The sequence below is a fragment of the Antechinus flavipes genome, chromosome 4, assembly GCF_016432865.1.
Source record: "Antechinus flavipes isolate AdamAnt ecotype Samford, QLD, Australia chromosome 4, AdamAnt_v2, whole genome shotgun sequence".
In the NCBI taxonomy this organism is placed as follows: domain Eukaryota; kingdom Metazoa; phylum Chordata; class Mammalia; order Dasyuromorphia; family Dasyuridae; genus Antechinus; species Antechinus flavipes.
Genome location: NC_067401.1, coordinates 337,647,585 through 337,672,181, shown reverse-complemented (window position 1 = coordinate 337,672,181; position 24,597 = coordinate 337,647,585).

Here is a 24,597-nt window from a genome sequence, read left to right as displayed (position 1 = left end):
CCCTTTTCTTTGTGTGTGTGAAACTGGAGGTGGAGGATGGGGAAGACAGGAAGGAACAATTACACAGGAAATAGAATCCTCATTATTCATTTTAGAGCTCCTCCTTGGTCCTTCACTCTCTAAAAAAATCTGATTTGTTCTCTACCAAGCTAAAGGAGATATCCGAAAAGATAAAAGTACTGAAAGAGTACTGTAAGAGATTCCAAGAATAAGCTTGAAGTAAATTGTTCACAGAAGCATTGTTCCACGTGGTAGTTAGATTCTATAGTACTATTACCACGATAGTTTGTATAGTTACATGGATCTACAAACTCAATATGGGTATTCTCTTCAGTAATACCCATACATATCATTTTATCCTGTGCTATCATAGTCTATGTCCTCCTCTAAATGTTCCATTATGGATATACCCAATAAGCTGAGGACATAGTAAAAAGATAAACCATATTTTCCTTCTTTTCCCCCTCATTCAGATTCTGCTTTTCACCCCAGCATTCCCCATCATAAGCAGTTGCATTTCAGTGACAAATGGTGGAGCACATAAAATTTCAAAGTAATCTACACTTCAAAGAAAAGTTTAGTTATCTTTTGGAGTGAAAAGTTGGAGAGAGACTGGTGGGAATGGAGGTTGATTCACGATTATATAGAAGTAGGTTAAGAGTTTACACAGTAACCACTGGCATTCTTGCTTCTTTTTATTTTTGCCACCTGTTGCTTAGTACTATCGTTTTCTCTCTATTTTGCTGCAGAAGCCAAATATACAAATCTCTTGAGGCTTTCTGAGGAGTGGTTGTTGTGGTGGTAGTTGTTTTTATACTAACATTTATATTTCAGGGAAACCAGCATGATGTGAGGGTGTCCAATGGGCCTTTATATAATAAAATACTCTTGCCATTTAAAGCACTTCACACAAGCTGACCTTCCCCTAGCTTTCCAGTTTCCTAAGCAGTGGCTGAAATATCTAGGAAAAGCAAATCAGCCATTAGAATTGGGTTGTGAATGGCCACTCTATTTCCAGCACAAGCAAAATAAGAAGACTCAGTCTAAAAAAAGAAAAAGGAAAAAGAAAGGAGAAATGACTAGATCACCTTTTGTCTTTAACTCTAGTGTCTAATAATATTCTTCATAAAAGCAGCATTTAATAAGGATTTAGTCATTTTGTATTTAAAGCATCCTTACCCTTTCTATGCCTATAAGCTTTCTAATCTATTAAACTGGGCTCCCCAAATAATTCTTAATCATTTCTATGGCCAATTATGTCTTCTCAGTACTGTCCCCTCCACCCAAACCACATATATTTAAATTGGTCCATGGACAACAAAAAAATGTAGACAGAGCCTTTTCAGAATGGTAGGACAATAAAGAGCTGTTCATTCCACTGATAATTTGAGAAGATGTGTGTGTGTGTGTGTGTGTGTGTGTGTGTGTGTAATTATGATACAATGAATCAGATTAAGACTTTAGTAGATATTACATTTTTATAAACATGGTGAAACGCAGATATATCAAATATGTGTGGCCCAGAATACTCACTACTATGGCCTTCCGAATGCAGTCAAAACCATATTAAAATGTAGCTAGAAAATATTTAACAGAATAAATCAAATCATAACATAGATGGTAATTTGTGATATTCTAATAGATGGCATGTTATTTCTAATACGTGGCATGTTATTTACATAGGACTTTCTCTACCAGAAAGTAGGATTTAGGTACTTTTCTCGTCCCCCAGATTTTCAGTTTCTTTTTATGTTATCTTCTTTTCCCACATTGGAATATAAACTTTTTGAGGGCAGGGTCTCCTTCTGCTTGTATTTAAATTCCCAGCCCTTAGCATGGTTCCTGGCAGATGAGCTTGTTGAATTGACTTGAAATAGAAGAAAACAAAAGTGGTTAAAACTGATGACCAGGGAAAAAAATTCTTGAAAGGGCTTCATATCTGTGCTTAGAGAGTGATCATATCATATAACTTTCTTTTTTCCTCTTTATCAGGAGGTAAGAAAGGACACATGGAAGTTGAAGAAAACACAGTAAGAAACTTCCAGCAAACAAGGAATGCTATAATGGTCAACTAAAATGATTCTTCTCATTAATTATATCAGCCTAAGGAAAATGAATAAGAACTTGAGAGCATGCTAAAGAGATCTTAGAATGACTTAGGATGGTAGAATATTTTCACTATGAGAGAAAGGTATCAAGGGGAACTACTGATGAATTCCAGGCTTAGTTCTCTCCTCTGAGTCACTCTCATTACTGGTATAGATTATTAAATGGAAAGGCCCACAGTGCTTGTTTTTTCTTGTTCCTTCTTTTTGTTTTGCTCAGCATGCACAAGTGAATTCAATGATCAAACTAAATTGTATTCAGCAAAATACCTCCATCCCTCTCCTATTGTTTTCCATAAGCCAATGTGCAATATTATCCAACAGATTGTTAGTGAGCAAGCCTATTCTAATATAAAAAAAGCACGGGCCCTGGGAACAGACTACTTGGTTCAAAGTAGTCTGATAGTAAATGTAGGTGAGGTTAGCTCTTGAAGCCCTCTTCATTTCTTTCTTATGTAAAACTGGGGTAATATTTGCTATTGAGAGGAAAAATTAATTGCATGACGCTTTATAAGAAAAGTTTATGGTTACTTATTATGAGGGCAAGAAGGAGAGATAGGCAGTAACCTTGGAATATTTTGAGGATAAGGAAAATGGACTGCAGGGCATGAGAACAGGAAAAAATTAATGTATAAAAATGAAGAATTGTTCATGAAATGTAGTTAATTGCCAAAAGATCATTGGCAGAAATAATCCAGACTCTTTTGAATAATTTGATGCCAAGAGAAAGAATTGGTGACTGAAGAGGAAAACATTTCTGTACTTTCAAAAGGAAATAAAATGCATCCAATAAAGGTTTTTCAGGTTTCAATAACTCTAACGGAAAGTTAAGGGTAAATGGATTTTCATCCCCTTCCAAGTTTTAAAGTGCAATAAATAATTTTAAGTATAAAATGGTTTTTAGCTAGATCTACTTCTAAGGAGATTTTGGAAAAGGTAAATATTAAGATTATGGTTAAATACCTAATGTTACTAAATTTTTTTAACAAATGAAAGGACCCATTTGTTTTGTAACAATTTAAAGAGTTCTAAAATCAGTCAAGAAATATAGATATTTGCTATTCTTAAATAGGACTCAACTTTTATGTCAATAAAATTTAGAGTAGGGGCAGCTAGGTGGCACATTGAATAGAGCACCAGCCCTGAACTCAGCAGAAACTGAGTTTAAATCTGGTCTCAGACACTTAACACTACCTAGCTGTGTGACCCTGGGCAAGTCACTTAACCCCAATTGCCTCAGCAGCAAATAAATTTAGATTAAATTTCAGTTCCAATTAAGTAATAACTCAAGGTTTATTTAATAAATTCAAGTGCTATCTCCCTTTTCCTGGATTCTCTACATAAATGAAATTGTTTTTCTTTTTTAAATAGCACTAGTAGTTTTCTTCCTCAAACAATATTAGCAGCTCTCCTCTCTCTTCTTTGTTCCCATTACTCTATACTTCAGAGTTCTAATAAAATTTTATTGCCTTACAATAAATTTTATGGGTCTTCTTATCCTTTTCCATGCTCACTATAGCATGGTTTTCAGAACACTGAACATTTTTTGAGTTATGCCATTGATAAGAAAGAACGAAAAAATAAAAAACATGCTTTCTCTATCTTAAGTTTTACTGGTACTGCCTTATTATAGAAGAGTATCTAGAAGAGACTTCTATAGATCACTGAATCTGTCAATAAGTCTCTTTGGCTGATCAACAGAGAAGGAAGGCTTCATAGCATCATTCTTTTCTTAGAAAGTAGCCCTTAATTTTTTTTTTTTTTTTTTTTTTTTTTTACCATTCCAACAATCAATAATTCAAAAAGTTCTGTCTGGCCTATAAAAAATCTTTCCCATATTCCTTTAAGATTTTTCTTATCCATTAAGATGCAGGATACTTTATGGTAAACTTTTGTGTTATGTAACAAATATATTTCCTAAAGCAAAATGTATATGATATTTTTCCATTGACTTATAATGATTTCGGGGCAGCTAGATGGCACAGTGGATAGAGCATCATTCCTGAAGTCAGGAAGACCTGAGTTCAAATCTGATCTCAGACACTTAACACTACCTAGCTGTGTGACCCTGGACAAGTCGCTTCACTGCAATTGCCTCAGGGGGGGAAAAAAAAACTTACAATGATTTCAAGGATGTTATTATTTTCAATTGGCAATGGCTTCTAATGTCTTTTCTTTTTATTTTCTATTAGTAGTATTCTGTACTATGAAACCTCTCAATATCACAAAAATTTAAGATCTGGTATGCCTTCCAAGATAAGTATTAAGTACTCTTATCTGTGACAATATACATGAAGACCATATAAACATTTCTGTCAAATGGTCATCCAATCTCTTGAAGTCTTAGATATTTATTTCATGAATGAATTCTCATTCAATGATTAGAAAGCCATATATAAAGTACCAGTTATTTTCAAAGCGTTGTTCAAGGCAGTAGACAATGACAAAATTAAAAAGTGTTCCCTTGAAGAATTTACATTTTATTCTATTTAGCTGGAGTTTGGGGCTGGGAGAGTGGGAGATACTACAGAAATAAGTGTAATCTGAGGAAAGGAGAAACCTTAACACCCAGGTGCATCAGTAAAGATTTATCATAGAAGATGATACCTGAATATCTTAAAAGGAAATTAGGAATTCTGAAAGAGAAGAGGATTCTGGAAATATGGCAGAGTAGGTCAGAAAATACCAAATTCCTCAGATTTCCCTCCCAAACAAATTTGAGCCTCAGGGAAAATTTAGACCAGTGAAAAACAAATAAAGCTTGGGGCAGAAGAGGTCCTATAAGGACCTCTTCTGCCTACAGGGACAACTGGAGGAGCCTGGAAGAAAAACCCCAGGACTGAGATTTGGTCTGTGTGAAATATAAAATACCTTCAGGCTAGCTCCAATGAAACAGCAAATTGGGAGTGCTGGGGCTAGTTAGGCTGAAGGTAGATTCAGTTTTAACTACAGGAACTTTCACCTCCTGAACAGAATGGGGAACTGAGGGTCTGAATCCAGCAAGATAGAACTTTTGCTGATAAAGAATTCCAGGCCCAGTTGTGTTGCTGACACTAGCCCCGGGCAAGAAGAACAGCACACACCTGGCCTGGCAAGTACAGAAGCAACAGGGTAGGGCAGCTATGGCTGTGGGCACTTACAAAGGGGTGGAGTTCTTGGTTTGGGGTTCCAGACTGGAAAGAAATCTTGAAGCCAGAGACAACCACCACATTGCAGATTTAGAAGTAATTACACTATCAAACTCTGATTAAAAATAAATAAAGGCCAGGAAGAAAAAAAATTCAACTACAGAAGGTTGGGACTAGGGACGATCAGGGTTCATCTTCAGTGGACAACAGTGAAGCTTTTTCTGCCCAAAGAATAATGTTAAATGGTTATCTGCCTAAAAAGAGTTTAAAAATTAAATGAGAGGAGCAGCTAGGTGGTGCAGTGGATAGAACACCAGCCTTGAAGTCAGGAGGACCAGAGTTCAAATGTGACCTCAGACATTTAACACTTCCTAGCTGTGTGACCCTGGGCAAGTCACTTAACCCCCATTGCCTCAGGGGGGAAAAAATCAATTGAGAGAGACTGAGGAAAAATTAAAAACAAAAACCCAAACAAATAAACCAAAAAAAAAAAATCTAAGAAAAACAAGATTACTACTAATAAAGTCAATCAACTAGAAAAGTTGATTTGGAGTCTAAGGAGAAAGTCACTCTTTGAAAATTAGAACTGGATGAAATTGAATGGATGTCCATCAGTTAGACAATGGCTAAATAAGTTATGTATATGAATGTAATAGAATATTATTGTTTTATAAGAATTGATTTCAGAAAAGCCTGGAAAGATTTACATGAATTGATGCTAAGTGAAGTGAGTATAATCAAGAGAACATTGCATACAGCAACAAGATCATGTGATGATCAACTGTGATGGACTTGGCTCTTTTCAACAATGAGCAATTTCAATAGACTTAGAATGGGAAAATGCCATTCACATTTAGAGAGAGAACTAAGGAGATTGAATGTAATATTAGTATAACTACTAGTCCCTTCCCCAGTAATTTGCCCATCTGTCTCACTCCACAAATCACACGTCCTCAAAAGAATATGGAAGGCAAGGGGAACTGTTTTCATTGTATGGGGATATTTAGATGACATCAAAACAACAGATGACAATTTTTGTTTTTTAAAAAAAGCATTTGAGATCAAACCAACGTGTTTATCTAACAGTAACATGGCCAAATACCATGCAAGTCTAAAATTATGGATAAAAACTTATTAGAAATATAAGTGAAGATAAACACAATTTTTTGTCCATATAACCCAGAATAATTGACCTGAGTAGTTAGTAAGATAGTCATAGGTACTTTTAGCTGCCCCAGTCAGAGATTTTCCTTATCTCTTTTTCAACCTTTTATGTACCTAGGATTACCTTTCCCTTTTTATTTTCCACAGATTTACCCTGTCCTGTAAAAATTCAATTTATTTACTTTCTTGATCACGTCCCAAATAACTCTTCATCATGTTAGTTGGAATTCACATACTGGAAGTATCCTTTGCCCCTTTGGTGTTCTCCCTCTGTTTGGATGGCTTCTCCTACACATCTTATATTTAAGGAGGGTGACCAAGCAGTTAGTTACATTTTGCCCTCTGCAAAATCCAGACTTCATCTTCTATATCTACCGCCTTCATATGTCTTTCCCTACTGAATATAATGTATTAGTATTTCCAGCACTTAGTACAACTCCTGCCACATAATAAACACTTATTAAATGTGCACTGATTAGACTACTAGTAGGAAGGTACAAAGTTAAATAAGGTTAAAAGAGGTATGGCAAACTTCTTCTACACCACATTATTAATAACACAAGTTTGTAAGTTATTTGTCCATAGCTAACTCATTGTCCTGAATATTAACCAACTTGAGGACAGGGACTATTTCATTTTTTTAAGTATTCAGCAAGGTACTTGCTCATAGTAAATATTTAATAAATGTTTGTTGAACTAAAGTGTTCAAAAATCTGACTGAAATCAGATTATAGCTATCATCCTACCAAAAACCACAGGAAATTAAATTGGTCTTACATAATTTTTCTCTTCATGAAGCTATTTCCCTTCCCAAGATTATAGTCTTTTAATGAAGGGCTTTAGAAAAGAGCAAAAGAAACAGTGTACTACAAAACTTATACCAAAGATGAGCAACTAATATGATATCCCTTTCTAGCTTTGGAAAATAAGCTAAGGTTCACCCTGACTGTGGCTTAAGAGGCTGCAAATACTTATAAATAATAGTTTTTTATTTCTTGTGATGTATTCTTCCCTTTGGCAATTTCTCTGTTCTGGTTCTTCTTGTCAAATTTATCAATACCATCTCTACTCATCCTATCTCATTTCCTTTTATATACCAATTCACAAATAAACTCTCCAGAAACATCTCCTTCCCTCACCCAAAGTCATGTAAAACCAATCAATGGAGATTACTTTTGAAAAAAGAATTCACCATTTCACAATCAGAGTATTTTACAAGGAGGAGGAAAGTTTCATTACTGTTCTCCATTAAAATTTATCAGAATATCTCTGCCTTTTAGGATTATTTTCATTTATACTGTTGTAGTTATAATAATGATAAAATCAGCTAAATTAAAATATAGAACAGTTTTTGTAAACAGCTGCAAAGAGGCAAACTAAATTAGATTCCTCAAACTTTACCTTTTTACTGAATATAGAAAAGTTAAGCACTCAAAACCTATTAAGAAAAAATTTATAATGGTTTGGACATGTATACTTATTTTGTATTTAATTTATACTCTTAATATATTTAACATCTATGGGTCATCCTGCCATCTAGGGGAGGACGTGGGGGGAAGGAGGGGAAAAATTGGAACAAAAGGTTTGGCAATTGTCAATGCTGTAAAATTACCCATGCATATAACTTGTAAATAAAAAGCTATTAAAATTAAAAAAAGAAAAGAAAAAAAGAAAATTTTTACCTGTCTTAACACTGTACATATAACATTTTAAGCAAGGTCCAATAGGGTGGTATAAACATCTAAAATTACAATGATAATAAATTAATAATCAAATCAAAGGGGTCTTTTTTTCAATCATTCTTCTTGCTCTCTCTAAAGTCATTGATAATGTGACTTTTTTCTTGATACTTCCTTTTAGCTAAGTTTTAAGTAATACTGTTTTCTTCTAGTTTCCTCCTACTTATCAAGACTGCTCCTTAATTGCCTTTTGCTAGAGTCTCATCTTGGTAATGTATTTGCTAATGGAAGGCATATGGCAAGGCTCTGCCATGGGACCTTGTCTCTTCTCCCCATTTTGCTTAGTGATGTTCTTCCTCTCCCATGGATGCAATCATTTTTATAGATTTGATTCTCAGATCTATTTATCCACTCCTAACCTCTCTCCTGACTTCAGTGTCATATAGGCAATTGCCTACTAGACATCTTGAACTAACTATTCCATAGACATCTTAAAATCAATATATCTAAAACATCATCTTTCCCCCTACTCATCTTTCCCTCATGCAAACTTTCCTATTACTATTGAGGAAGCCTAGTAATTCTGGCTCATGCTGATGTTATCCTCAACATAACCAATTTACTGCCAAGGTTTGTTAAGTTTACTTTGTAACTTCTCACACATACTCTCATCTCCCAAAAATTGCCTCCTCTGACATTGCCATCATCCTGCTAAAAGCCCAAATCACCTGAAAAATGGATTACTGCAATAGCCTACTAGCTGATCTCCCTGATACAAGTCTCTCCCTGTTCCAGTAAATCCTCCATTCAATTATCAAAATGTTAAACTAAAGCATAACCAAGTTTATTATTCAATAAACTTCAGTGGCTACCAATTATCTCTAGGATCAAATATAAAATCTTCTGTTTGGCCTTTAAAGTCTTTCATAATTTGATCTCTAACTCTCAGTCCTCTTGCATTTTTCTTTCTTCCTCTGCTATACAGTATTCTCTACTCTGTAGTTCCTCATAAGATCCTTCCCATTTTTCAACTCCATACATTTTCATGCTTGGAATTCTCTTTTTTAATTTCTTGGCTTCCTTCAAATTTAAGATTGAACTCCACCTCCTAAGAGGATTTTCTGACCTCTTTTAAGTGTTTGTTTTCTTTCTGTAGACTATTTTTTATTAGTCACATACATATATGTATATTGTTTGCATATCTTTTTTTCATGTTGTCTTCCTCATTAGATAGTGGATTTCTTTAGAGTAAGGGCTGTATCTTTCTTCATATCTCTAGTATTTAGCACAATACTAAACAGAGACAAGATTATACCAGTGGTGAATTAAAAAAACAAAACAAAATAAGTACTTTGATGGGGCAGCTAGGTGACATAGTGGATAGAGTGCTGGCCCTGGAATCAGGAGGACCTGAGATCAAATAGGGCCTCAGATACTTACCAGCTATATGACTCTTGGGGCATGTTACTTAAACCCTGCTCAGCTTCCTCATATGTAAACTGAACTGAAAAAGTTAATGTCAAACTACTCCAGTATCTTTGACAAGAAAACTTGAAACTTATCATGAGTTGGATAAGACTAAAGAATAACAAAAAATATTTTTGGTAATTCTAGATGGATTCCTCCTTAAATGAACTGTTTTAAAAAAAAATCAAAGATTCAGTGTCATTAGGCTCAGTTCCTGAGTCATTTTAGAATTTTTTATGCTACTGCGCATAGTGGAACAACTTTAAACTCCTGTTTTCTAGGAGGCTGAGGCTGACTTTTGAGTTCAAGAGCTCTGAACTACAATAGCGTAAGTAGTGCTCCACCAAATTCAGGGTCATTAGTGGCTCTTGCCTTTACAGACTTAGGGAGAGAGGGAGATCCAGATTAAAAAAAAAAAAGAAAATTCCTTTCTATTGTTTCTCATACATTAGATTCACATTACAATTTGTTCAGCCCTTTGTCACTCTTTAGGTTTTTGTTACCATAAAAAGTATTATCATGATGTAAAATAAAAAATTACCTTGATGTAAATGTTTTTATAATTTTTCTTTCATGATTGCAAATTTTTTTAAAGTATGGTTGGACCGATATTATTAATGAATTGATTTTCCATATTCTTTAGTTATTTCCATAGTAATCTAGAGCACTTTTCCATGGGATTGTTGGTTGTTTGAATTTCTTCTTTGAATAGTTTTTCAAATCTTTTGAAACTTTACTAGGAATTACCACTTAGCCAAATTTGTGGAATGCCTCTTGTATTTTGAAAATAAATGTGAATGTGGTATGCAAAATATACAGAAGTCAAACTTATAGGAAACCATCTGATAAACTAAATGAAGTAATCATCATTAAAATACCAAAATTTCTACTTACCAATATCACAGAATCACAGTTACACCTTTAATTGAGAAGCTGACATATTAACTATACAAAATGCCTTAAAAACAAAGTAAAAAATGAAAATTTTTTTCATATTGCAAGCTAGATGTTTTTTGTGTACTAAACCTTCCCATATGCAAATCCATTAAAGTTGAGAAAGGAAAATTTTCAGTTAGTAATATCTACTTGGCATGTTAAAATTCAACTCTAAGTTTCTTTAAGAAAAGCCACATAAGGTCAGTTCATCTTGAATAACTTCAACATCAGGTGGTAGGTCTAACAGGATTAATTTAGGATCAGTATAATAGTCTTTTTCCTCATTGGCACTATTTGGGGGATTAAAGGTAATAAAGGAAAGATGTTAACAATCCTTCTTCAATATCTAACATGTAATAACAACAAATTCCTGAAATTTCAATTCCCCAAAAGCACTTCCCCAGAGTGATAAATCTAAAAAAACTAGTACATTTAAATCTGCAGATTTCTCAAGTTACTAATTTTCTATAATTCTAAAAATGTGGCCAAACGCTGTTTCAAATAGGCACTCATCAGACTCTGACCCTTACAAATGTTCAATCCCATCACAGAAGGGCCCTCAAAGGTAACCTAGTTTAATCTGTACTTGAACAAAATGATCTTTATAACACAACCAATAAATAAAATGAAGAGGAATTCACTATTTCATGCAGGCAGGTTTTCAACCTTGGCCAGTACTAATTGTTATCAAGTTTTTCTTTATTGTCTAAATTGTCTCATTGAAACTTCCACTCATTGCTTTTGGTTTTGTCATCTGGAGCTAAAAAAGAAAAAATCTTTCTATGTCTCTTGGGATTTGTCTTTAACCTTTTATTTTTACAACTTTACAATCGTGGTTGTCATTCCTATATCTAATCTGTCTCTTTCTAGTCCATGCTATATAGTGCTTCCAAAAGAAATATTCCTGAACGAACTTTTTTTACACTAATTTACTGATCTAGAATCTAAACCTGCCTCAACCAAATGACTGAGAAAGTAATGAATCTGCTTGATTGGTTTAAGTAAATATAAGGCTGATAGTTCTTGAAATTGAGGTTTGAGTTCTCATTCATTACATGTTTGCTGATACTGCATACAGTTTTCTAAACACTCATATGTAAGACAAGATTATAACCCCTATTTGAAAGCTAGTGACAAGACCAGCTAAATAAAGATATAGATTGTTTATCACTGTTTTTGAAATCTCCTAAGAAAGGCATATGAGATGCCTGAACTTCACATTCCCAATGATGATGGGAAAGTTAAGGATTCAGAAATTTAAGAAAAATTTACCTTACTAATAAATACATATGGCATTTCTCTGGCAAGGCTTGTTAAACTTTTTCTATTCATGACCCCTTTTCTCCTAAGAAATTTTTATCGGACCTAGTCTTAAATTTGAGCTGTCGTGCTTCTAGTGGTGTTTGTGCATATGCATCATGCATGTGCAATATAAAGTGCGCATACTGTATGTTCAGAACCAAGGCTGCAGTGAAACTCAATATAGTCAAGCACTGCCAGAAAACACTTCTGATTCATTATGTGTTTGATTTTGAAGTAATTTTTGGTTGCGTTCAAAAACCTTTTAGTGTTGACAGCTTTTTTGACCCCTTACATTTATTTACAGGATTGTGATTTGCAGTTTAAGAAGCTTTGTTCTATGATAGTATACCTATAATGAATTAAATCCTTTTAAAAAACATAATTATGTACTTTAAAATATATTTCTAGTGATCCTTGGTGAACTTTACCTCAAAATAATATCTTTTAATCAACCATATTATGTCAATAAAATTGATAAAAACAAATTTCCAAGTTACATTTCTGGACATTTGCTATAAATAGGCTTCAAATTAGGGAAAATGCATTTCAAAACATAAGTAATCTCACAACTCTGCCAATCAACCATAAACAAATAATATATCAAGTTATGGTCATCTATGTAGTATCCATGCTTCTGTTAAAACTTGAATAAATTGACTAATTCATCCTTAAAATAAACTTACAGAATAAGAAGCATTTTTAGATGCTACTATATTATATGGTTTAATTAATTAGGAGAGGAAAAAGTCAAATCTATTATGTTAATGACCCTAATACTATCAACAACTAGTTATAATCACTTTATTTTGTTAAAAATCTGAAAAAGAAAATGCATTTTACAATAATTACTATTAAACAAAAAAAAAAAAAAAAGCCAAGGGAGACACCAATATTTATGTTATTGGAATATGAATTTTATTTTATGAGGAGATATTCTGACCTTTTGTTTTCTAGTTGTTTTCCCCTATAGTCTTCTAAGAGTCAAATGATTTACAGAAACTATTAGGAACCAAATATTCTCTAAAATCTATCAATAAGTTATAAAACTAGAATTTTAAAAATCATGTCTGTCCATACTTATTGAAAGAATTAACATTTTTCTCCATACCACTTTTCTTATATTAACAAAAGCTTAAAAATGCTCAATTCCTACTAGCTAATAGCAGCTGTATATAGCTTTCTTCTAGAAGGAATGTGCAAGTCAGCCAAACTCAGCAATTATGTATGGTGGTTTTGTGGTAAATGCTACCATTTATAAGGGATCAAGAAAAATATAATAAATCTAAGACTGAATGGTCACATATTATCAAAATATAACATTATGTAACTGTTTACCTTCTGTATGTTTTGAATTCTTAATTCAATATTATTTCCTTTTATACTTGAGCTCTAACATGTAAAAGAAGGTACTTAGACTATGGTTCACTGGACACCCAGACCTAGTCTTCTAAAGGAAGAATTCAGTACAACAATAGGTTTTCAATAGTTTTTGCAGAGAAGAATTTGCATCTTCTAAAAGAATAGGGAAATAGATAATAAAAGTGATTGTAAAAGTCAGATTTCCCCCCCAATCCCAATTTTAAAACATTTATAGCATACTCTAAAAAGCAAACAATAGGCATGAATTTCTTCATGTAGAAAGAAGACTTGGTACACTGAAAAGAGCAGTAGCTTTGGAAGCAAAGAACCAGAGTTCATATACTGCTTGTGTGATCTTGAGCATTTCCTGTCTTCCTTGGACTTTGTTTCCTCATCTACAAATGATGGGTGTAGTCTAGATGACTCCTGAGATCCATTCCAGCTCTGGCTTTACAACCAATTTCTTGAAAATGTGAGGAACCTTAAACTTAGGAATTTAATTCAATGATCTTCTATGATTGCAGAAGACTAATGATGAAGCACACTACTCACCTTATATGAGAGAAGTGAATTTTAAATCTGGCTAATTGGGAATTTGTTTTATTCAACTATGATTATTTGTTACAAATGTTTTTAAATAGGGAAGAGGAGATTTGAAGGAGAGAATTTATCTTTTTGTTAACTAAAAAAGAGACTGTTATATAGTCTTTAGTCTTCTCCCCTCCAAAAACAAAATACCAAATTCTCACATGCAGGCCAACTGCTCTATATGGAGATGTCTGAGTGTTTGATATAAGAACACAGTGGCATGGAATGCAGAAATCCACATTTAGACTTTGCTATAATAAACAAAGTAAAGTCAGATGTAGTATGATGCAAGTAGATCTCATACGTTATCCCATTACAATGACCAGTTAATACCAGCAATTTTTAAATGAAACCCACACATTTAATTGATTGGTAACATTGGTAACTGATAGGTAAGGGTATATATATAACCTTACAAATATTTAAAATAATGTTTCTAGAAGAGATAAGATTTTAAAAACTTGATAATATATATTAAAAAATTAAATTTAAAAATTTCATTTTGGGGGGTTGTATTCCAAATCTTAAAATTTAAGCGTACCTAACAATATCATAAAATTATCATTTAGAACAGACAAGAAATGAAAGCTCAAAATTTGTCAGTCTTTCAATTCTCTCGCATAATATTACTGTACAATCTTTTGTGTATAGCAGGCTAACACTGAAAATGACAGAGTCGGTTAGAGGCCCTGCCATAATAACTTGTGGCTTTCTTTATGTTTCTTATTTAACAGGGAAGAAAAAAACTGTACAAGAAAAAAATGACAAAAAATATTTTAATAATTTTTATTTTATTAATAATCTAAGCCCCAAACCTATTATACTTAATTGATTAGTGATACCCTTTAGAGTGCTAAATTTACTGTTTTTTTTGTTTTTAAACAAAATGATCAAAGGAACTGAAAATTTGGAATAATCTGTTATCTAAGAGCGCTAACTATAGATATCAAACAATGTTTTGCATTAGTTTTTCTCCCAATAAGGAAAGACTTTAATGGAAAAACAGAAAGTATTATGAAACTATTAGTAAAAATATATTTAATTGTTAATGTGTTATTTTCACATGTTAAATTCTGTAAGCCTGAAAAAAGTGAGAAAAAAATTAGTATATATCTGATTTACTATTTTTCATAGGATCCCTAAATTTCAGAACAACAAGATGATGGTAAATCAAAGTCCATACATCTTTCCCCTCTCTATTATACTAAAATAATACTTAGCACAAAGACTAATTAAAGGTTGAGTGTCATATTATATATATTTTCCCTCCATTCTCTATGATGAAAAGTAGGGAACACAGTACAACTGAAGACATACTAGTTATTCAAACTACCTCTCAGTTGCCTCATCTGTTATTGAAAAAGAACCCCATCACTTATTTATAGTGCTTTAATGTTTATAAAACACTTTTTCAAAACAACCCTTAATTTTACATATCCAGAAACTAATGCCTGAAATCATATAAAATATAAGAGCACAGCAGGGATATGAACTTGGATTCTGTGATTCCAGGACTCTTCCTACTCTGCTTTGCTATGTTTCTGAATATCTCTGTGAGTGGTACGGAGGGAAGAAAAGGAGAGGGAGAGAAGGAGAGGGGGAGAGAGGGAAGAAGGGAGAGAGGAAGGGAGGGAGAGAGAAGGGGAGAGATAATGTGTGTGTATTTCCTAAATATAATACTTCAGTAATAATTTCACTCTTTTCCCTAGGAAACCAGGTTTTGGTCTTTAACCACCAATCCTGTGAATAAGGAAAAGACTAGCTAGCTTGCCAACAATAAAGGGGAACAAGTGTCAAAGAAAAGGGGACAGCTTCTTCCAGTTACCTCTTCTCTTGGGTTGCCAACCAATAGCAACCAGTTTTTCAGCATAAGTCACAAATTTAGTGAAAACGTTAACCCAAATAAATATCTGTAAATAATGGACATTATGTGTCATAGATACTGTGTAGTCCTAGTAATGTGTAGTCAAAGGAGTCTGGAAATCTCCCATACCTCATACAATGCCAGATTATTCATTTGGAAAATGGAGAAGTGATCCCTGAGTTCCCTTTCAACTCAAAATCTGTGAAATTTTATTCTAAAAATACCCCAATAATATATAGAGTATTTAATTGACATGCAATAATTTTGTTAAGTTCTTTGTAATAAGTAAGGATACTTTAAAACAAGGCAGAATTAAGTGGGGCGGAGGGGAAATACTAGAAGCTGAGTTGGGGGAGAAATATAGTCTAAAAAAGATAACCAGAAGAACAAAGGACAACAGCATTGTAAAGAAAAATAATTCTAGAACTTTTAAGAACTTAACAATATAATGACCAACCAAATCTCCAGAAGACTCATAAAGAGTGTTAACTACCTCCCAACAGAAAGATGATGTACTCGAGAATTGGAGAAAGACATTTTTTGGACATAGTTACTGTGTGGATTTATTTTGCACAATTATGTTTACTTGTTAAAATGTTTTCCCTCATTTCTTTTGTATTTTTTAAACTGTGGGGTGGATTGAATGGGTTAGCTCTTAAGAGCAACACCAAAAAAAAAAAAAAAAAAAAAAAAAAAAAAGGAAAGTGAAACATTTTTAAAAAATGCATAAAAGAAGACAGAAAGAAGTTTAGAAAGAAGCACAAACTAGCAGGACAAATTTGAAACTAACATTATAGTATTTTATATACATATATACACACACACATACACATAGTGTGTCCTGTGCACGTGTGTGTATGTGTGTGTTGGAATAAATAAAAAAAGACTCGTCTTCCTGAGTTCAAATCTGGCCACAGACATTTGATAGTTGTATGACCTTGGGCAAGGTGGTTCACTCTGTTTGCCTCAGTTTCCTCATCTGTAAAATAAGCTAGAGAAAGAAATGGATAACCATTCCAGTATCTTTGCTAAAAAAAAAAAACCCAAAAAACAAAAAAACCCTAGCTGGAGTCATAAGTTAGACACAACTGACAAACAACAATATACACATAAGCAGTATGAAATGGAGATTCATAGTTTTGTAAAGAATAATCTTTGTTTTGCTATATATAAGAAAATGTTTGATGTTTAAGTTCTGAATTTTTAAAAATAAGAATAAAAAATAACAAAATAGGCAATAATAACCACATTACATAGTTATATAACATTTTACAATTCACAAAGTTTTTTTTTTTAACATTAATCCTGTGAAGAAGGTAGTACAAGCATTATTATCTCTAATTTACAAATGGGGAAATTGAGGTTCAGTGACCTCAAGTGATTTAGCCATAGTCACTTGTCTACTAAGTAGATGAGCCAAGGCTAAAATTTTTGGTTGTAGCCCCAAACTTTTATATATATATATATATATATATATATATATTATATATATATATATATATATATATATATATATGTATGTATGTATATGTATGTGTGTATATATGTATGTTTTTGGACAAATAAGAAGTGAAGATGGGGGGTGGAGGAAAGGAGAAAGAATGAGAAAGACTGAGACAAGACAGACACTAAGGTTAGAATATTATTTATAAGTGACTATAAGTTTACCCTTGAGATAACTTTGGTTGGACCCATTTTAAAGCTGGAAGCTTTATAAATAAAACTCCAAGGTACTAAAAGGCTTACTTGTAGGGCAGTTCTGGTTCTCAATCACCAATCCACTTTTGCTTCCAGGAACTTATGCTTTTTTCTTTCTTTTTCTTTTTGGTGAGGAGAAACAAAACAGCTACTAACAATTAATTCAGGATACAGGTAAGAAATTGATGCGGGAGGTGGTGTGAAATGTAGGTGGCTTCAGCATTTCAATCTCAGTAACATCCAGACATACTCCTTCCCCTTCCATGTAAACACCATCCATATCGCCAGCATTTCTTAATATCTAAAGGCTGCATTTGGTTGTGATGACATTATCAGTAGGAAATCATGTCTGCTTCAACAGCCAATTAACTAACTGGGGTTCCCCAATAATCGTCACAATAATCATTAAGAATCATTGTACTGCATTATACTGCTTATTTTGATGCTTTGGTCTTTTGACTGAGATTATAATATTGCTTTATTGACTGGTAAATACATAAATCAAAGTTATGAGGACAATTCTGGACTTGAGAGTTCCAGAAACAGACTTAAAACATCACTCACATGTTTATTGTCACAAACTACAATATTTACAAAGCAGTCTTTCCATTTCTCATTTGATAGCTTTAAAAGATCAGGATAGTGACATCACTAATTGCCTTATTAGATTACTTTTCACCCATAACAAATAATCCTAATTCATATTTTTGAGGAACAAGCAAGAACACATGTAATTTGCTTCTATAACTTTGCCCTTTTATATTCCACCTACTAATACTTCTTGGCTCAGAATCACTAAGTAAATGATTCTGCCAATAGTATTTTCCCTCCCTATGCCCAGTCCAAAACTCAACTTGAAATGATGTTTTCAACACTCCACTCTACTTTATTCAACTTAAATCCAAACTGACAATCAAGGAATAAATACGGTCACCTAAATGGCCACAAGTTTGGCTAGCAATGAAATTCTAATTACACAGCAAATAACATGGGTAACTGTGATGGGATGAGGAGAGGAAGAAAGATGGATGGCATGGACACAAGGGAATGATGGAGGAAGGAATGAGCGATAAAATAGGTACAAACCAAAACTTTAAAGAACCACATTCTACTGACAGGTTTCTAGATTTCTATAGCCAATCTGGAGTAGTAGATTTTCTATCTTAACTGGCATAAATGTATTAAGAAAATCCTAATGTTCTCTATTTAGTTCTTAGCTAAGATAATTCATTCATTGGTCAAAAGTGAGTGATGTTTTAAGTCTGTTTCTGGAACTCTCAAGTCCAGAATTGTCCTCATAACTTTGATTTATGTATTTACCAGTTAATGAAGCAATATTATAATCTCAGTCAAAAGGCCAAAGCATCAAAATAAGCAGTATAATGCAGTACAATGATTCTTAAACCTTTTGAAACAAAATCTTTTATTTTAAATTAGATTTAACAGAAGTCTTCTATAAAGTGATTCAATAACACCAATCAGATAAGGAAGGCAACTTGACAAAAGAAAACATGGTATTGATGGCAAAAAAAAAGATCAAAGGGTCAGATATTGAAAGGGACTTAAGAAAAGAGGATGGTAGAAAAGTATGAACATATTACCTAGAAAAAAAAGAGGAAAATGGTAATGGGGGGAGAAGGGGAAGAAAGCTTATCAAAAAATTAAGTTAATCCAAATCCTTTCAAGGTCATATAAATATGAAACTTGAAGATGACAGGTATGCAAAAATGGAAAAGAACTGTCATGATTTCCACAACAAATTACTTTCCCATCAGTAACAGTGGAGCAACAACACGTGGATGCTACCTTGGTTCCCAAAACATTGTATGAAAAAACAAAAATGACACAAAAGAAAACAAGAGCAAGAATAGTTGGCTAAACCAAGTGGAGGACAATGTAAGAAGCAACACAATTTGAAGACATTGACAGAATGAACACTAAACACTTGGAAGGGGAAAATGGGGAATGATAGCCTAAGCTAGCCCAAATCCCTCAAAACAGATTGATAGAGCACACATACCTTTTTATTAAAATGTTAATTACCAAAGTAAAAAGGGACATGTACTATCAGTCCAATAATTCAGATGATAATATTTGCCTGAACTATTTTCAGGGAACATGATTTGAAGGACTTGTGTGTATGCTTATAGGAAAGCATTTGCTATGCCAAGACAAACTTTTTTCTGGTATAGAACTATCAGTCAATAAACATGTGCGTAATATGTACCAGGCACTATGCTGAACACTAGGAATATAATGAAAGGAAAAAGACAATTCCTGCTGTCAAGAAGCTCATTGTAATGGAGGAAATAACATACAAACGATGTACAAAAAAGATATGCCCCCCAAATTGGAAATAATCAACAGAGAGGAAAGCACTAGAATTACAGAGGACAGAAAAGCTTTATTGCAGAAGGTAGACTTTTTGTTGGCAATAAAAGGAAGTCAGGAAGCAGAAATGAGAGAGAATTCCAGGTATGGGATATATGTGTGTGTGTGTGTGTGCATGCACAGAGGGGTTAAGAAGGATTTTGAATGCCAGAGGATTTTATATTTGATTATGGAGATAACAGGTAGTTACTGGAGTTTATTATGGTGAACATATCAGACCTGCTTTAGGAAAATCACTTTGGCAGCTGAGTAGAAATTGTATTAGAAAGGGTAGCAGGGAGACTAATCAACGGGCTGCTGTGACAATACATGTAGGAGGTGAGTTGGGCTTGCACTAAAGTGGCAGCAGTGTCAGAAGAGAGAAGGGGGAGGTGGGTGTGGGTAGGAAGGAAGTGGGTGAGAGAATCAACAGATTTGGATATGGGTGGTGAGAGTGAGAATTGAGTGTGATACCTAAAAGTTGCAAGTGAGTGACTAGGAGATGGTGATATCCTTAACAAAAAATGAGAAATTTAGCTAGTTGGGGGGGGGGAGGGGAAAGGGGGGATTTTTGCAGGGGGGAGAGGAGAGAATGAATTCAATTTTAGACACAATGAGTTTGAGAAGTTTGAGGATGAACAGTGAGCCTGGTGGTAAATGAATCTTTGGGAGTTGATGAGATTGTCACCAAATCACTTCACATATGGGACTACTGCAAGAACCTGGAGGCTGTCTCCCTGTCATAAGGCTCTCCCGTCTATTGTATATTTTCTACTTGGCCAAAGTCATTTTCCTAAAGCAGGTCTGACCATGTTATTTTTCTCCTTCTCTTCTCCAATAAACTCCAGTGGCTCCCCAAAAGGTAAAAAGGATATAATATCGCACTTCAAAATATTATTTGTTGACTACCTTCAGAATAAAATATCCTCTGTTTAGCATTTAAAATCTTTCTATTAGAGCAGTAATGAACTGAACCAGCTATACCCATCAAAAGAACTCTGGGAGATGACTATGAACCATTACATAGAATTCCCAATCCCTATATTTTTGTCTGCCTGCATTTTTTATTTCCTTCACAGGCTAATAGTACACTATTTCAAAGTCTGATTCTTTTTGTACAGCAAAATAAAATTTTTTATTATTATTATGTATTAAGTATACATGGTTAGGACATGTATACTTATATTGTATTTAATTTATACTTTACCATATTTAACATGCATTGGTCAACCTACCATGGGAGGGAGGAGATGGGGGGAAGGAGGGGAAAAATTGGAACAAAAGGTTTGGCAATTGTCAATGCTATAAAATTACCCATGCATATAATTTGTAAATAAAAAGCTATTTAAAAAAATCTTTCTATTACCCCACCCCTCCTCCCACACACTAGTAAAGAGAAAGTAGAAATGAGAATCCAAGACAAAAGTTTTGTGGGACATTCATGCTCAAAAAAGTGAGATCTGGATGAAGATACAGCAAAAGAGGTAACAAAAGTAACCAAAGTGGTAACATAGAGAACCAGGAGAAGAGAGTAAGTATCATGAAAACCTGAAGAGATAAGTGTATCAAAGAAAAAAAAGGATTAATAGAGAATTAAAGGCTTTAGGAAAGTCAAGAGGAAGGAGGACTGAGAAAAAGCCATTAAGTTTGGCAATTAAGAGATGGTTAGTAACTTTGGAGACAAGTTTCAGTTGAATGGTAGGGCCAGAAGCCAAGCGAAAGGAGTTGAGTCACAAAAGGGAAGAGAACCTTAAAATGATTTCTAGAAGGAATACATGGAACAAATGTGAATTTTCAGAGGAGGGGGAAAGTTTTGAATGTGTTTATAAGGAGTGAGGAAGTACTCAGTGATTCAGTTGGCATAGTAAATGTCTGGTGTCAATAAGCAACTTATTCTGTAATTTAAAAGGCCTAGGAATGTGCTTTGGACAGTGACATTTACCCAGAATTATACCATTAGTAGGTCAGAGATAGCACTTGAACCAAGGTCTTCCTGACTCTAATGCCAACTCTCTATCCCACACTGTCTCACATAAATTTTTTAATGAAAAAAAAAAAAAAAACACTTGAGAAAATATTAATTCCTAACTCAGATATCCCACTTATATACATATTTCTAGAAAGTTTTTATGAGGATACTTGGTACATATAGTGAGTATTCACACTTAAAGGAGGAAAAGATGGAGGTGATAATCTAGTTTCTATATAGCAGACTCCATCTTCAGTCACAAAACTGACTGAAAGATCAAGGATATAATATTCCATTTCAAAATATTATTTGTTGACTATTTAAAAAAACATGACAGAGCAAAATGTCTTAATACCCACACATGTCTTACAAGATTCTTCAATATATATATATAAAAACAACTATTCAATGACCTCATTAATATCAAGTAAGAACTGGGAAAGGTTTAAATACTGTGATGAATGTTATCTAGCGCTGAGTTCTACAGGTTTCTCTATTTGTGGATTCCACTGGTCTGATTTCATCAAATCCCAGAACATGGTAGAACCTCTTAAGTGAACCATAAGCACTCAAGAACGATTTTCATACAAGTAGATAAAAGTGCCTTTGGATCTAGTATCTACAGTTCCTCAAATAAGACACTCCATCTCTCAATTCTGTATATTTTCACTAGCTATTGTACATTGTCTGTCCTCTCATTCCCACCTTATACAAGAAACATTTCTTAATCTTCCTTGATGCTAAACCCTGCCTTCTGTTAATTATCTCTCATTTATTCTCTCATTCTCTCTCTCTCTCTCTCTCTCTCTCTCTCTCTCTCTCTCTCTCTCTCTCTCTCTCTCTCTCTCTCTATGTATCTATCTATGTATCTATGTATCTATCTATCTATCTTGTTTGCATATAGTTGAGATCAGTGTCTATTTTTTGCCTTTCTTCATGAACTGGTTCCAGAACTGAATAATAGTTAAAGTGTGCTGTATGTACTGACTTTGGGGAACCAAATTTGACTCACAAATTTCTACCAAAAACAAAAATCTTTTTTTTTTTTTTGCAAACAATATTTTGATAGTAATATGTGGTTTCAAAGAACAGAATGACATTTTCTCCAAAGAATTAAAACCCTCCTTATGAAAGATTTCCAGGAGGACACAGATATGAATTGCATATGATTAGAAGACATGGATAAATTGTAATCTATACCACAGGAATGACTACAAACATCGATGAGATCATGTCTTGAAGTATTTTCCTTCTAGGTGGTGCAGTGGACAGAACACTGGATCTAGAGTCTGAAAGACATGAGTTCAAATCCAGCTCCAGACATTTTCTTACTGTGTCACACTAAGCAACTCACTTAAGTCTGTGTGCTTCAGTTTCTTCAATTATAAAGTGGGGACAATAATAACACCTATCTTACAGGGTTGTTATAAGGATTGAATGAGATCATATTTGTAAAGCGCTTAGCACGGTGCCTGGCATGTACTAAGTGCTTTATAAATACTTATTCCTTTCCCAATCTTCCTACCACTTTTAACTGTGCCAGAGTCATAGAAATTGTTCTTTAACCAAGAGAACACTGTCCACAGTAACAAGACAATGTAACGATCAAATGTGATAGAGTTGGCTCTTTCTAACAATGTGGTGATTTAAGGCAATTCTAATAGATTTAGGATGGAAAACATCATCTACATCCAGAGAGAGAACTATGGAGCATAGTATTTTCACTTTTTGTTTGTTTTTTCTAATGGCTTTTTCCAATTCTTTAACGGGCCTGATTGAAGAAATAACTGAAAAGTGTACTGGTATGAAATTTTTAGCAGAATTAAGTATTCTTCAGCCCTAGAATCAAGCTAATAAAACTGGAAAAGGCATTCTCCTACCCTAAACATATGGATTATCTTTAAAGAGATTCTTATCTTAATAGCTACAGAACAGCAGCTAGGCTTATTACTTTAATAATTACATCTGATGATCATGTTCTAAGAATCCATTAACAGACTGACATTATTTCAATTACATATTTCAATTCCACATTTAGCACAATACCTGACACAAAAGGGCTTAATAAATGTTTGTTGCCTGACTACAGTCATATAGACTACATATGAATGTTATTAACTGTAGTTATCCTCAAAAGCAATTGACAGTGAGGTGGAAAGAGTATTGGACCTAGAGACAGAAAGATCTTCGTTCAAATCTGGCCTCAGGTACTAGCTGTGTGACCTTGGGCAAGTCACTTAACCTTTTTGCCTCAATTTATGAAACTGGAATAACAGCACTTACCTCACAGGGTGGTTGTGTGAAACAAATGAGATAATATTTGCAAGGTATTCGGCATAGCATCTGACACATCGTGGGCATTATCCAAATACTTGTTTACAACAAGATGGTGAATTCCTATCCTTCCATGTCAATTCAGGATACAATTTTTTTCTAGTTCTACAAACATTATGAAAAGATATGGGATCTGAAATCTAATGTGATTTTGATTAATCTAAATTCATTATATGTGTATACACACACACACACAAAATTGAGTCGGGGGTGGGAGTAAGGGAATGTGAGGGGAGGAGTGTAATCTTATGTTTTGGCAACAACTTTCTTCTTACTGATAGAACAGCATGTACCACAAAATTAGTATTTACCAAATATGGTTCAAAGATCAAATTACACCTTCCTTGGCATTACCAAATAGCAGTGCATGTGTCACAAGCCACAAAGAATCAAAAAAATGCTTTCCTTATAGTCACTCCAAATGTATTCATTGCCACAAGTTTCTTCAAAATCGTTCAAAATTTTAACTTGGGCTAAAATGCTTCCTAAGTGTAAATGCTCAAATTATATATATTCTTATAAAACAGAGAAAGTGACAAATCAAACTTTATAACTAGTTACTAATACAGATAGATAGGCTTTTTAGTTTAAGACCAGTCTATCAGGAAAAACAAGTTATCAAACAAGGAAGAAG